The sequence below is a fragment of the Lithobates pipiens genome, unplaced genomic scaffold, assembly GCF_037356315.1.
Source record: "Lithobates pipiens isolate NorthernLeopardFrog02 unplaced genomic scaffold, aLitPip1_a1.2 Scaffold_41, whole genome shotgun sequence".
Lineage (NCBI taxonomy): Eukaryota > Metazoa > Chordata > Amphibia > Anura > Ranidae > Lithobates > Lithobates pipiens.
Window position 1 is genome coordinate 4101802 of NW_027507861.1, and position 12610 is coordinate 4114411.

The following is a 12610-nucleotide window of genomic DNA, read 5'->3' on the forward strand; positions in this document are numbered from 1 at the left end:
GCCAGTAATGGTCCCTCTCCTTGATCCGAAGAATACGAGGATCCTTCCGCAGGCTTTGCAGGATCAGGGAGGCCATGCAGCGTAGGTTAGCTGAGGCATTCGGTCCGGAGTCCTCTGGGTCACTAAGGGCAACATGATCCGCAGCTACCTCCTCCCAGCCACGTACAAGTCCACGTGTTTCTTGGGACTGTAAATCATCCCTATAAGACTGCTGCTGCTGATGCTGATGCTGAGTGCCAGCCTCCACCTCCATGCTGACACAATCATCCTCCTCCTCCTCTTCCTCCTCCTCACCCTCTTCCTGTGTGATGGGTGGCACAGCAGGAACACTGTCTGGATAAAGGGGGCCTTGAGAGGCAAGGAAGTCCTCCTCTTCCTGCCTCTGTTCTGCCTCAAGTGCCCTGTCCATTATTCCACGCAGCGTATGCTCCAAGAGGTGGACAAGAGGTACAGTGTCACTGATGCATGCACTGTCACTGCTCACCATCCTTGTGGCCTCCTCAAAAGGTGACAGGACAGTGCATGCATCCCTGATCATGCCCCACTGGCGTGGTGAGAAAAAACCAAGCTCCCCTGACCCTGTCCTGGTGCCGTAGTCGCACAGGTACTCATTGATGGCCCTCTGCTGCGTGTGCAGCCGCTGCAGCATGGCCAATGTTGAGTTCCATCTGGTGGGCATGTCACATATAAGGTGGTTCTTGGGCAGGTTCAACTCCTTTTGGAGCTCAGCCAGCCGAGCACAGGCATTAAATGATCGGCGGAAATGCACACAGACTCTCCTGGCCTGCTTCAGGACATCCTGTAAGCCGGGGTACCTGCCCAAGAACCGCTGCACCACCAGGTTAAGGACGTGAGCTACACAGGGCACATGGGTCAGTTGTCCCTGTCGGAGGGCGGAGAGGAGGTTGGTGCCATTGTCGCAAACCACCATTCCTGGCTTAAGCTGGCGTGGCGTCAACCACCTCTCGGCCTGCCCCTGCAGAGCTGACAAAACATCCGCCCCAGTGTGGCTCCTGTCCCCCAAACAAACCAGCGCAAGCACGGCATGGTATCGTTTTGCCTGCGTACTTGCGTAGCCCCTGGAACGCCTACGGAGCACCGCTGGTTCTGAGGACAGAGCACTGGAAGAGGCCATGGAGGAAGAAGAAGAGGAGGGGGTGGAGGAGAGACGTGTGTCACAACCAATAGTAGCATTTTGGAGGCGTGGTGGCGGAACAACCTCCAACACTACTGCACCTTGTCCTGCATCCTTCCCAGCAGCCAGAAGAGTGACCCAATGGGCCGTGAAAGACAGGTAACGTCCCTGTCCATGCCTGCTGGACCATAAGTCAGCGGTAATATGCACCTTACCGCTGACCGCCCTGTCCAGCGAGGCAAGGACATTGCCTTCCACATGCCGGTAGAGAGCCGGAATCGCCTTCCGTGAGAAAAAGTGGCGTTTGGGGACCTGCCACTGAGGAACCGCACACTGTACAAACTCACGGAAGGCGGCCGAGTCTACCAACTGAAAAGGCAGCAGTTGAAGTGCTAGCAATTTAGCCAAGCTAGTATTCAACCGCTGGGCATGTGGATGGCTGGGAGTGAACTTCTTCCGCCGGTCCAGCAGCTGGGGCAGGGACATTTGCCTGCTATAATCGGATGTGGATGTACCACTAACAGAGTTCCCGGAAGCACTTGGCTGTGACACACCTAATTCTACACCTTCATTCCTCTCAGAGCAGGTTTCAGAGAGGACTGAAGGTCTAGTGGGGTTGGAGATGCCAGCTGATGAGGAGCAAGGAGAGGTCCGCTTTGTTCTTTGGTGTGGGTCTTTGAGGTAAGCTTGCCAACGAGCTGCATGGCAGGTCAACATATGTCTGGTCAAGCATGTGGTGCCCAAGCGGCTGATGTTTTGGCCACGTGAGATACGCTTGAGACATATGTTGCAAATTGCAGCGGTGCGATCTGATGCACTCGTCTCAAAAAAGGCCCACACCTAAGAACTTTTAGAATAACGCGCAGAGGAAGCGCTCTACGCAGGCGGAGCTCTGCGGTGTGATTCAGTCGGTGTGCTGCCCCTAAGCTGGCCCCCGGAGGGCATCCTGCCTCGTTGGACATGTGCCTCCTCCTTCTCCTCCTCCTCCTCCTCCTCCTCCTCCTCCCTCCTTCCAGGCACCCACGTGGAGTCAGTGCCCTCATCATCCCCTCCCTCTTCATCGCTGTAGCAAACCTGGCAGTATACTGCAGCTTGTGGAACATGACTGCCAGATTGCTGTGCTTCTTGAGCATCCTCTCTCTCTGCGCTCACGCTACTGCCTTCCTCTAGCTGAGTGTCATCATCAGAGCCCACCAAACACTGGGCATCCTCCTGGAGCATGTACCCAACACTGTGCTCAAAGAGTTCAGGAGACTCCTCAGGAGGACGTGGTGGGTCTAGGGAAGGAGTCACTGATGATGACATTGAGAGGAGGGAAGACGATGCGTTGGCAGCTGCTTTGCTACTACCCTGAGACTGGGTGAGAGAGGATGAGGAGGATGAAGAGGGCTTGGTCATCCACTCTACCTAGTCGTTGGCATGTTGCGGTTCAACATGTCCAGCTGCAGAAAAGAAGGACAAGCATGTCCCATGGCCACGTGCTGATGACAATGCACCGCGTCCATGACCAGCACGGTTGTCTCTAGACACAGAGCCTGCTTGCCCTCTTTTATCGGCTCGCGCCTGTCTGCCTCTCCTTGCTGGCCTTCCATACATGGTAATGGCCTGAAGGGAGTTGGGTAAAACAGTAGTTGGGTAGTGTATATTGTGCTGGATGCACACAACACCCACTAACTCCTGCAGATGCCTTTTTTATAGAACAGCAGAGTTAAAGGGGTATATACAGATGTATACTGTGCTGTGCTGTGCTGGAAGCACACACAACTTCCAATAACTCCTGCAGATGACAATCGGGCCCAAATAGAGAACAGCTATGTAGGTGGATAATAGTGGTATGTACTGGGTACAGAGCACGCAGACAGCACGCACTATCTCCTGAGTGACACTACTGACTGCAAGCTCTATTGTTAAAGATGGACCACTAGCTATATAGGTGAGGTGAATATCACGGTGTATACTGCGGTCAGGGCACGCAGACAATAACCAGAAAACAGCAGAGTTAAAGGGGTATATACAGATGTATACTGTGCTGTGCTGGAAGCACACACAACTTCCAATAACTCCTGCAGATGGCAATTGGGCTCAAATAGAGAACAGCTATGTAGGTGGATATAGTGGTATGTACTGGGTACAGAGCACGCAGACAGCACGCACTAACACTACTGACTGCAAGCTCTATTATTAAAGCTATATCACTAGCTATATAGGTGAGGTGAATATAGTGGTGTATACTGCGGTCAGGGCACAGACAGTAACCACTACACAAGAGCAAGATAGTAAATCAGCCAAAAACGATTGGTGTGTAACTGTGTTGAAGGTACACAGAACACCCACTGCTTCAGATGCTAACTAACACACTACACGAGGCCGCCTCAAAGGCGGCCTTATATAGTGTGGGGCGTGCACTACACAGCCTGAGCTATGATTGGCCACAGGCAGGATGCCTGTGGCCAACCATGGCTCTCCTCGCTGCTGGCGCTGCGATTGGCCAAGCATGCGGGATCACAGTGCATGCTTGGCCAATCGTGAGCCAGCAATGCATTGCGCCATCGCAGTGCATTGTGGGCCACGCGAATTTTGCCGCGAACGGCCCAAACGTTCGGAATTCGGCGAACGCACGAACGACCAATGTTCGAGTCGAACTTACGTTCGACTCGAACACGAAGCTCATCCCTACTCACTACCTATCATAGTTTTGAAGGTCATAAAATTCCAAGATAGCACAACCCCCCCCCCCCCCCAATTACCCAATTTTGGAAAGTAGACACCCCAAGCTATTTGATGAGAGGCATGTTGAGTCCATGGAATATTTTATATTTTGCCACAAGTTGCAAGAAAATAAATTTTATATATTTTTTGCACAAAGTTGTCACTAAATGATATATTGCTCACACATGCCATGGTTATATGTAGAATTACACCCCAAAATACATTCTTCTGCTTCTCCTAGTACGGGGATACCTCATGTGTGAGACTTTTTGGGAGCCTAGCCACGTACGGGACCCCGAAAACCAATCACCACCTTCAGGCTTTCTAATGCCGCGTACACAATTAGCCGACTATCTGTCGGACTTAGTCCGACGGACTTCCCGCCTGACTTTCCAAATGGGCTACTTGCCCACACACGGCACTTTTTCAGCGGACTAATACGGCGTACTAAGTCCGCCGTACTATCCGCCATACTTTTGAAATGAACGGACTCGCCCACACACGCGGAGAAAAGTCCGCTCATTTTGAGCGGGTCTCCAGGTAGGCGGGGCCCGCGAAGGAGACGTCGCTGGCCCCGCCACCTGGTATGGACTTAAAGGGGAACCCCAACGCCGAAAAAATCGGCGTGGGGTCCCCCCCAGGTCCACATCAGACCCTTTTCCGAGCATGCTACCCGGCCGGCCAGGAAAGGAGGGGCAAGCGAGCGCCCGCCCCCTGAGCCGTCCCAGGCCACGTGCCCTCAACATGGGGGTGCCTTGGGGAAGGGGGGGCCGCGCGGCCCCTCCACCCCAAAGCACCTTGTGCCCATGTTGATGAGGACAAGGGCCTCTTCCCGACAACCCTGGCCGTTGGTTGTCAGGGTCTGCGGGCGGGGGGCTTATCGGAATCCGGGAGCCCCCTTTATTAAGGGGGCCCCCCGGATACCGGCCCCCCACCCTATGTGAATGAGTATGGGGTACAATGTACCCCTACCCATTCACCTGTAAAATAAAGTACAAAAAAACACAACACACGAGGGTTAAAATAGTTTATTGCACAGCACCGGGGGTCTTCCGTCTTCAGGGGTCTTCTCGCCGGACTCCTTCGCTATCTTCTGCTAGCTCTTTTGCTAGTGGAGGAGCTCGGCTTTCTTCCTTGCCACCGCCGCCCTCTTCTTCCGAATTCGGGGGTCTTGTCCCCCTCTTCGGTTCTTCTGCCTGGCCACCGCGCCTTTTTCTAGCTCTTTTACAGGCGGTGGCCCGGTCTTCTGTCACCGCTGTCGTCGCCGCCTTCTGTTCTTCTCTTCCTCTCTTCAGATGTTGCCTCGTCGCATCCTCCGCTCACAATGGTTCCGACGCGACGCGTGGCGATTTATATAGGGACATCACCGGATGATGTCCCCGCCTATTATGATGCCACAGTCCCAGCATCCTCTGGGACTGTGACACCATAATGGGCGGGGACATCATCCGGTGATGTCCCTATATAAGTCGCCGCGCGTTGCGTCGGAGCCATTGTGAGCGGAGGATGCGACAAAGCAACATCTGAAGAGGAAGAGAGGAAGAGAAGAACAGAAGTCAGCGATGACAGCGGCGACAGAAGACCGGGCCACCGCCTGTAAAAGAGCTAGAAGAAGGCGCAGTGGCCCGGCAGAAGAACCGAAGAGGGGGACAAGACCCCCGAAGTTGGAAGAAGAGGGCGGCGGTGGCGAGGAAGAAAGCCGGGCTCCTCCGCTAGCAAAAGAGCTAGAAGAAGATAGCGGAGGAGTCCGGCGAGAAGACCCCCAAAGACGGAAGACCCCCAGAGCTGTGCAATAAACTATTTTAACCCTTGTGTGTTGTGTTTTTTGTACTTTATTTTACAGATGAATGGGTAGGGGTACATTGTACCCCATACTCATTCACATAGGGTGGGGGGGCAGTATCCGGGGGCCCCCTTATTAAAGGGGGTTCCCGGATTCAGATAAGCCCCCCGCCCGCAGACCCCGACAACCAATGTCCAGGGTTGTCGGGAAGAGGCCCTTTTCCTCATCAACATGGGGACAAGGTGCTTTGGGCACGGCCCCCCTTCCCCAAGGAGCCCCCCATGTTGAGGGCACGCGGCCTGGTAAGGCTCAGGAGGGGGGGCAGTTCGCTCGTCTCCCCCTTTCCTGGCCGGCCGGGTAGCGTGCTCGGACAAGGGTCTGATGTGGACCTGGGGGGGACCCCACGCCGATTTTTTTGGCATTGGGGTTCCCCTTTAAGTCCATACCAGGTGGCGGGGCCAGCGACGCATCGTTCGAGGACCCTGCCTACCTGGAGATGTGCTCAAAATGAGCAGACTTTTCTCCGGGTGGGAAAAGTCCGTTCATTTCAAAAGTACGGCGGACTGGCATGCGCACGGCCGGATTGTCCGCCGAAATGCAAGTCCGGCGGGAAGACTGGAGTGCAAAACTACTTTCTAAGTCCGCCGTACTTTCGGGTAAAAAAAGTACGCCGTAAGCTACACACGGGGAGATTGTCCGGCGGACTTGAGTTTGCCGGACTTTTCCACCTGATTGTTTGATCGTATGTACGCGGCATTAAAAGGCATAACATGGTGATATCACTCCTCACTACCTATCACAGTTTGAGGCCATGAAATGTCAAGATAGCACAACCCCCCCCCCCCCCCCCCCCCCAAATGACCCCATTTTGGAAAGAGGAAACTTCAAAGCTTTTTGCTGAGAGGCATGTTGAGTCCATGGAATATTTTATATTTTGGCACAAGTTGCGGGAAAATTTATTTTATTTATTTTTTGCAAAAGTTGTCACTAAATGATATATTGTTCAAACGTGGCATGGTTATGTGTGGAATTACACCCCAAAATACATTCTGCTGCTTCTCCTGAGTACGGGGATACCTCATGTGTGAGACTTTTTGTTAGACTAGCTGCGTACAGGACCCCGAAAACCAATCACTGCCTTCAGGATTTCTAAAGGCGTAAAATTGTGCTTTTACTCCTTACTACCTATCACAGTTATGGAGGCCCTGAAATGTCAAGATAGCACAGACTGCCCCAAATGAACCCATTTTGGAAAGTAGACACCCCAAAGTATTTTCTAAGAGGCAAGGTTGGTAATTAGGAGATCTCATTATTTTTGAAAATGAAGAAAGAAAATACTTTTTTTTTTTTTTTCAATTTTCAAAACTTTGTGACAAAAAGTAAGATCTGCAAAATACTCACCATACCTCTCATCAGATAGCTTGGGGTGTCTACTTTCCAAAATGGGGTCATTTGGGGGGGGGGTTGTGCCATCTGGGCATTTCATGGACTCCGAAACTGTAATAGGCAGTGAGGAGTGAAACCAAAAATTTACACTCTAATGCCGCGTACACACGACCGGACTTTTTGACAGCAAAGGCCCGATGGAACGAGTTCGTCGGACAATTCGATCGTGTGTGGGCTCCATCTGACCTTTGCTTGCCAAAAATCCGGTTGAAATTTAGAAATAGAACATGCTTTACATTTTTCTACTGGAACTCCGCCGGACCGAGAAATCTGTTCGTCTGTATGCTAATCTGACGGACAAAAACCGACGCTAGGGCAGCTATTGGCTACTGGCTATGAACGATCCTTATTGTAGTCCGGTCGTACGTCATCACATTCGAATCCGTTGGACTTTGGTGTGATTGTGTGTGGCCAAGTCCGTTCATTCGGAAAATCCGTGGGAACTCCGTCAAAAGTCCGTCGGAAAGACAGTCGGACTTAGTCCCTCGAAAAGTCCGCTCGTGTGTACGCGGCATTAAAAAAGCCTGAAGGCGGTGCTTGGTTTTCGGGGTCCTGTACACGGTTAGACTGCCTAAAAGTCCCCCACATGTGGTATCCCCGTACTCAGGAGAAGCAGCAGAATGTATTTTGGGGTGCAATTCCACATATAACCATGGCATGTTTGAGCAATATATCATTTAGTGACAATGTTGTGTAAATAAAAAAAAAACAAATGTAATATACCCATAACTTGCAGCAAAATATAAAATATTCCATGGACTCAACATGCCCCTCAGCAAATAGCTTGGGGTGTCTACTTTCCAAAATGGGGTAATTTGGAGGGGGAGGGGGTTTGTGCTATCTTGTCATTTCATGGCCTCCAAAACTGTGATAGGTAGTGAGGAAGTGAAATCACCATTTTATTGCCTTAGTAATCCCGGAGGAGGTGATTGGTTTTCAGGGTGCTGTATGAGGCCAGACTCCCAAAAAGTCCCCCACATGTGGTATCCCCGTACTCAGGAGAAGCAGCAGAATTTATTTTGGGGTGTAATTTGACTTATGCCCATAGCATGTGTGAGCAATATATCATTTAGTGACAACTTTGTGCAAAAAAAAAAAAAAGTTTGTAATATTCCTGCAACTTGTGGCAAAATATAAAATATTTCATGGATTCAACATGCCTCTCAGTAAATAGCTTGGGGTGTCTACTTTCCAAAATGGGGTCAATTGGGGGGGTCTTGTGCTATTTTGGCATTTAATGGCCTTTGAAACTGTGATAGGTAGTGAGGAGTGAAATCAAAAATTTGCACCCTTAGAAACCCTGAAGGCAGTGATTGGATTTCGGGGTGCCGTACGCGGCTAGACTCCCAAAAAGTCCCACATATGTGGTATCCCCGTACTCAGGAGAAGCAGCAAAATGTATTTTGGGGTGCAATTCCACATATAACTATGGCATGTGTGAGCAATATATCATTTAGTGACAACTTTTTGTAAACTTTTTTTTTTGTGTCATTATTCAATCACTTGGGACAAAAAAAAATATTCAATGGGCTCAACATGCCCCTCAGCAATTTCCTTGGGGTGTCTACTTTCCAAAATGGGGACATTTGGGGGGGGGGGGGTTGTACTGCCCTGCCATTTTAGCACCGCAAGAAATGAGATAGGCAGTCATAAATTAAAAGCTGTGTAAATTCCAGAAAATGTACTCTAGTTTGTAGACGCTATAACTTTTGCGCAAACCAATAAATATACGCTTATTGACATTTTTTTTTTTACAAAAGACATGTGGCTGAATACATTTTTGGCCTAAATGTATGACTAAAATTTAGTTTATTCGATTTTTCTTATAACAAAAAGTAGAAAATATCTTTTTTTTTCAAAATTTTCAGTCTTTTTCCTTTTATATCGTAAAAAATAAAAATCACAGAGGCAATCAAATACCATCAAAAGAAAGCTCTATTTGTGGGAAGAAAAGGACGCAAATTTCGTTTGGGTACAACATTGCATGACCGCGCAATTACCAGTTAAAGCAGTGCAGTGCCAAATTGTAAAAAGACCTCTGGTCCTTAGGCCGCGTACACACAGGCGGATTGTCTGGCCAACTAAGTTCGTCAGACAATCCGACAGACAGTCCGTCCAAATTTTGAATGAACGGACTTGACCACACACGATGAACAGACAGTCCGCCGAAAGCTTGCGCGATGACGTGTACAGCACGTACGACGGGACTAGAAATTTCGACGTCCAATACACTGCAATGCAACCTTCGCCGTGTAAATCCTTTCTGAGCATGCGCCAAACTTAGTCCGTCGAACTAGCCTACTCACGAGCGGATTGTCCGCTGAAACCAAGTTTGGACGGACAAAATTACGGAAATTTCCGAAAGACTTAGTCCGCCAGACTGTCCGCTGAAAAAGTCCGGATTGTCTGCTGAAACACGGTTCAGCGGACTAAGTTGGGCAGACAATCCGCCCGTGTGTACGCGGCCTTAGGCTGACAATTGGTCCGGGGCTGAAGTGGTTAAAGGAACATTTCATTTTTATTGTTTCACTTTAAGCATTAATAAAATCACTGCCTCCCAAAAATATAAATAATGCATATAAACCTTTAAAATGAGCGCTTTAGATTTTACATGTTCGTGTCCCAAAAATTTTAAGGCTTTATGTACACGGGACGTTTTTACAACCTCTCCTGAACGATTTAACTTGACCGACAGTAACCGTCATTTAAAACGTCCGTTTTGCCCACGTTTATATGTCGCGTTTGCGTTTAGAAGAGATTTTTTTGATGTTGTTTTCAAAATACCAACAAATGAAAAACACCTGTAAACGAAATGCAGCTTAATGTGAGTTACCGCGTTTAGCCGCGTTTGTCGCTTGAAATGCCTGTAAACTCTTAATGGTGTCTGCACATTTTTTTTTTGCCTGTTCACATGTTCTGCTGCAAATCGAATCGGGGGGGGTGTTTTGCTCATCCCTACTGAAAATACATGAGTTGACCTTAAGGGGTAACCCTGCCCATACCCCAAGGGGTCTGTGTGCCCCCCTCCCCCACCATCACATTACCTTTTATACTCTGCTTTCCACATCACACTATGGAGTTACCTCAATAAACATAGAGCTATCTGCTATCTATTTTGGGGACCTTTGGGGGGGGGGGGTGTCTGTGTCCTTCTTTCTTTGTAAATGTAAATTTTTCTGTAGTACATCCTTCAGCAAGAATGTGAAAAACAAAATGATGTCAAGCCCTCCCCCCCTCCCCCTTGGAGCCTGAAATGCATTGTAAGGGGGTACCTCACACAAAGCAAAATGCATACGGTCCCCAGGAAATAAATAACAGACCCTTTGAGTCCGATACAGATAGTAATGGACACACCATGCAAAGAAAGAAAAAGAGCACGATGTCCCCTTAGTGCCCGTTCACACAGGGGCGAAGCGACTTGCAGCGCGACTCACAGACGCGACCTGCACACGACTTCAGCGCCAACTTGCAAAACAACTTCTGTATAGAAGTCAATGCAAGTCGCCTGAAGTCGCCCCAAAAATAGTACAGGAACCTTTTTCTAAGTCGGAGCGACTTGAGTCGCTCCTATTAGAACGGTTCCATAGTACAGAACGGAGCGCGACTTGTCAGGCAGCCAAGTCGCCTGACAAGTCGCGGTAGTGTGAACGGGCACTGAAGGCTGCATTCACACCTGAGCGTAGCTTTTTCAAGCGTTTTTTGCGGCGTTTTTTACCGTGATTTGCGGCGTTTTTTACCGCGATTCGCGGCGTTTTTTTACCGCGATTGCGTCGTTTTTTACCGCAATTCGCGGCGTTTTTTGCCGCGTTTTGTCGAGAATTTGTGCAGGGCAAAAGGTCACCAATGTTAAGCATTGAGCAGATACAGCGTCAAAACGCTCATAGAAACGCTCGTTGTCGCGCTAAACGCTCAAATCGAGCGTTTCCATTCGTTTCTATGAGAATGAAAACGCCCAAATCAGCCCGATTCGCGCGACAAAAAAGGGTCCGGAACTTGTTTGAGCTTCAGGCGTAGGGTTTCAGGCGACTTGGAGTAGAGATGTGAACCATCTCCATTGAGAATAATGATTTTTTTCCCCTCCAGCGTTTTGTAGCTTCAGGCGTAGGGCTACAAAACACTCACGTGTGAATGGGATCTAAAACGCGATCCCATCCATCCCATCCCATCCCTTAATATGAGAACTCACCCTTGCTGGTCAGCAAAGGAAGTAACGAGCATGCAGCCGGGCTGGTCAGCAAAGGAAGGAACAAGCATGTGGCCCCCTTTGTACACCATATCGGGGTGCGCTGTATAGACCCTTACCAGTCTCCTCCTGGATCCCCTCTATTTCTGATGCTCCCGGTCCTCTTTATCTCCGGGGAGGATGTGTGGAATTGGTGACAAATAATAAGAAGTGGTTTGGCTTGGAGTGAAGTGGAGATTTTCTTTTCTTTCCTCTTTCAGAGTGAAAAGTTTCTGTCAATCTTGAAGGACGAGTCCTCTTCCCCCCTCACTCCCAGAAGAACCTCCTCACCCTCATCATCTTCATCTTCCTCCCAGATCTTTAGTAGACATCCAACCCCGGAGAACTTCTCCTCCATCTGATCTCCCCATTCCAATTCTCCAGCAGATATCAGATAGAAGAAACTCCAACCCAACTCAGGGGGAACCTTCCCAGATCCAACAACGTCCACCCAACTCTGACACCAAAGGAGAGAGATGGAGAGGAGGCTGAATGTCGTCCACATCCAGATCTCTTCACATGGGGGGTAATGTGACACCAAGACCATGCCACAGCTGCTTGTATGGCCAACACATTAGACAGGAACCCCTCCCCCATCAACAGATGTATAGAGACTAGGAATAGACAGCCCCCCCCCCCCCCCCCCCGGCTCTACAGACACACTGTGTATATACTGTATATAGAAGGTATATATTACATCACACCTCCCCCCACATTCTCTATATCGCTTCTTTACACATTCTGTATATCTAGATATAATGTCCGGGACACAAGGAAAGGGTAGGATGTCCCTTACATTGGTGTCAGTGGAGTAATACACTATATTCCCAAAAGTATTGGGACGCCTGCCTTTACACACACATGAACTTTAATGGCATCCCAGTCTTAGTCCGGAGGGTTCAATATTGAGTTGGCTCCGCTCTTTGCAGCTATAACAGCTTCACCTCTTCTGGGAAGGCCGTCCACAAGGTTTAGGAGGGTGTCTATGGGAAGGTTTGACCCATTCTTCCAGAAGAGCATTTATGAGGTCAGGCTGACGAGAAGCCCTGGCTTGCAGTCTCCGCTCTAATTCATTCCAAAGGTGTTCTATCAGGTTGAGGTCAGGACCCTGTACAGGCCAGTCAACTTCCTCCTCCCCAAACTCACTCATCTATGTCTTTATGGACCTTGCTTTGTTCAATGGTCCAAAGCATTTGGTGGAGGGGGGATTATGGTGTGGGTGGAGAGGGGATTATGGTGTGGGGGGAAGGAGGATTATGCTGTGGGGGAGGGGGGATTATGGTGCGGGGTTGTTTTTCAGGGGTTGGGCTCGGCC

At 49.6% G+C, this 12610-nt stretch overlaps 1 protein-coding gene across 1 annotated transcript in view; it reads right to left on the bottom strand.

The window, feature by feature from the left end:
- The window catches only part of LOC143956797 (uncharacterized), a 33111-nt gene extending 21308 nt beyond the window's left edge, over window positions 1–11803 (bottom strand). The window contains exon 1 of the mRNA XM_077466971.1: window positions 11376–11803. The gene's annotated coding sequence lies outside the window, so the exon portion shown is untranslated. The remainder of the gene's footprint in view (window positions 1–11375) is intronic.
- Window positions 11804–12610: the final 807 nt, after the last annotated feature.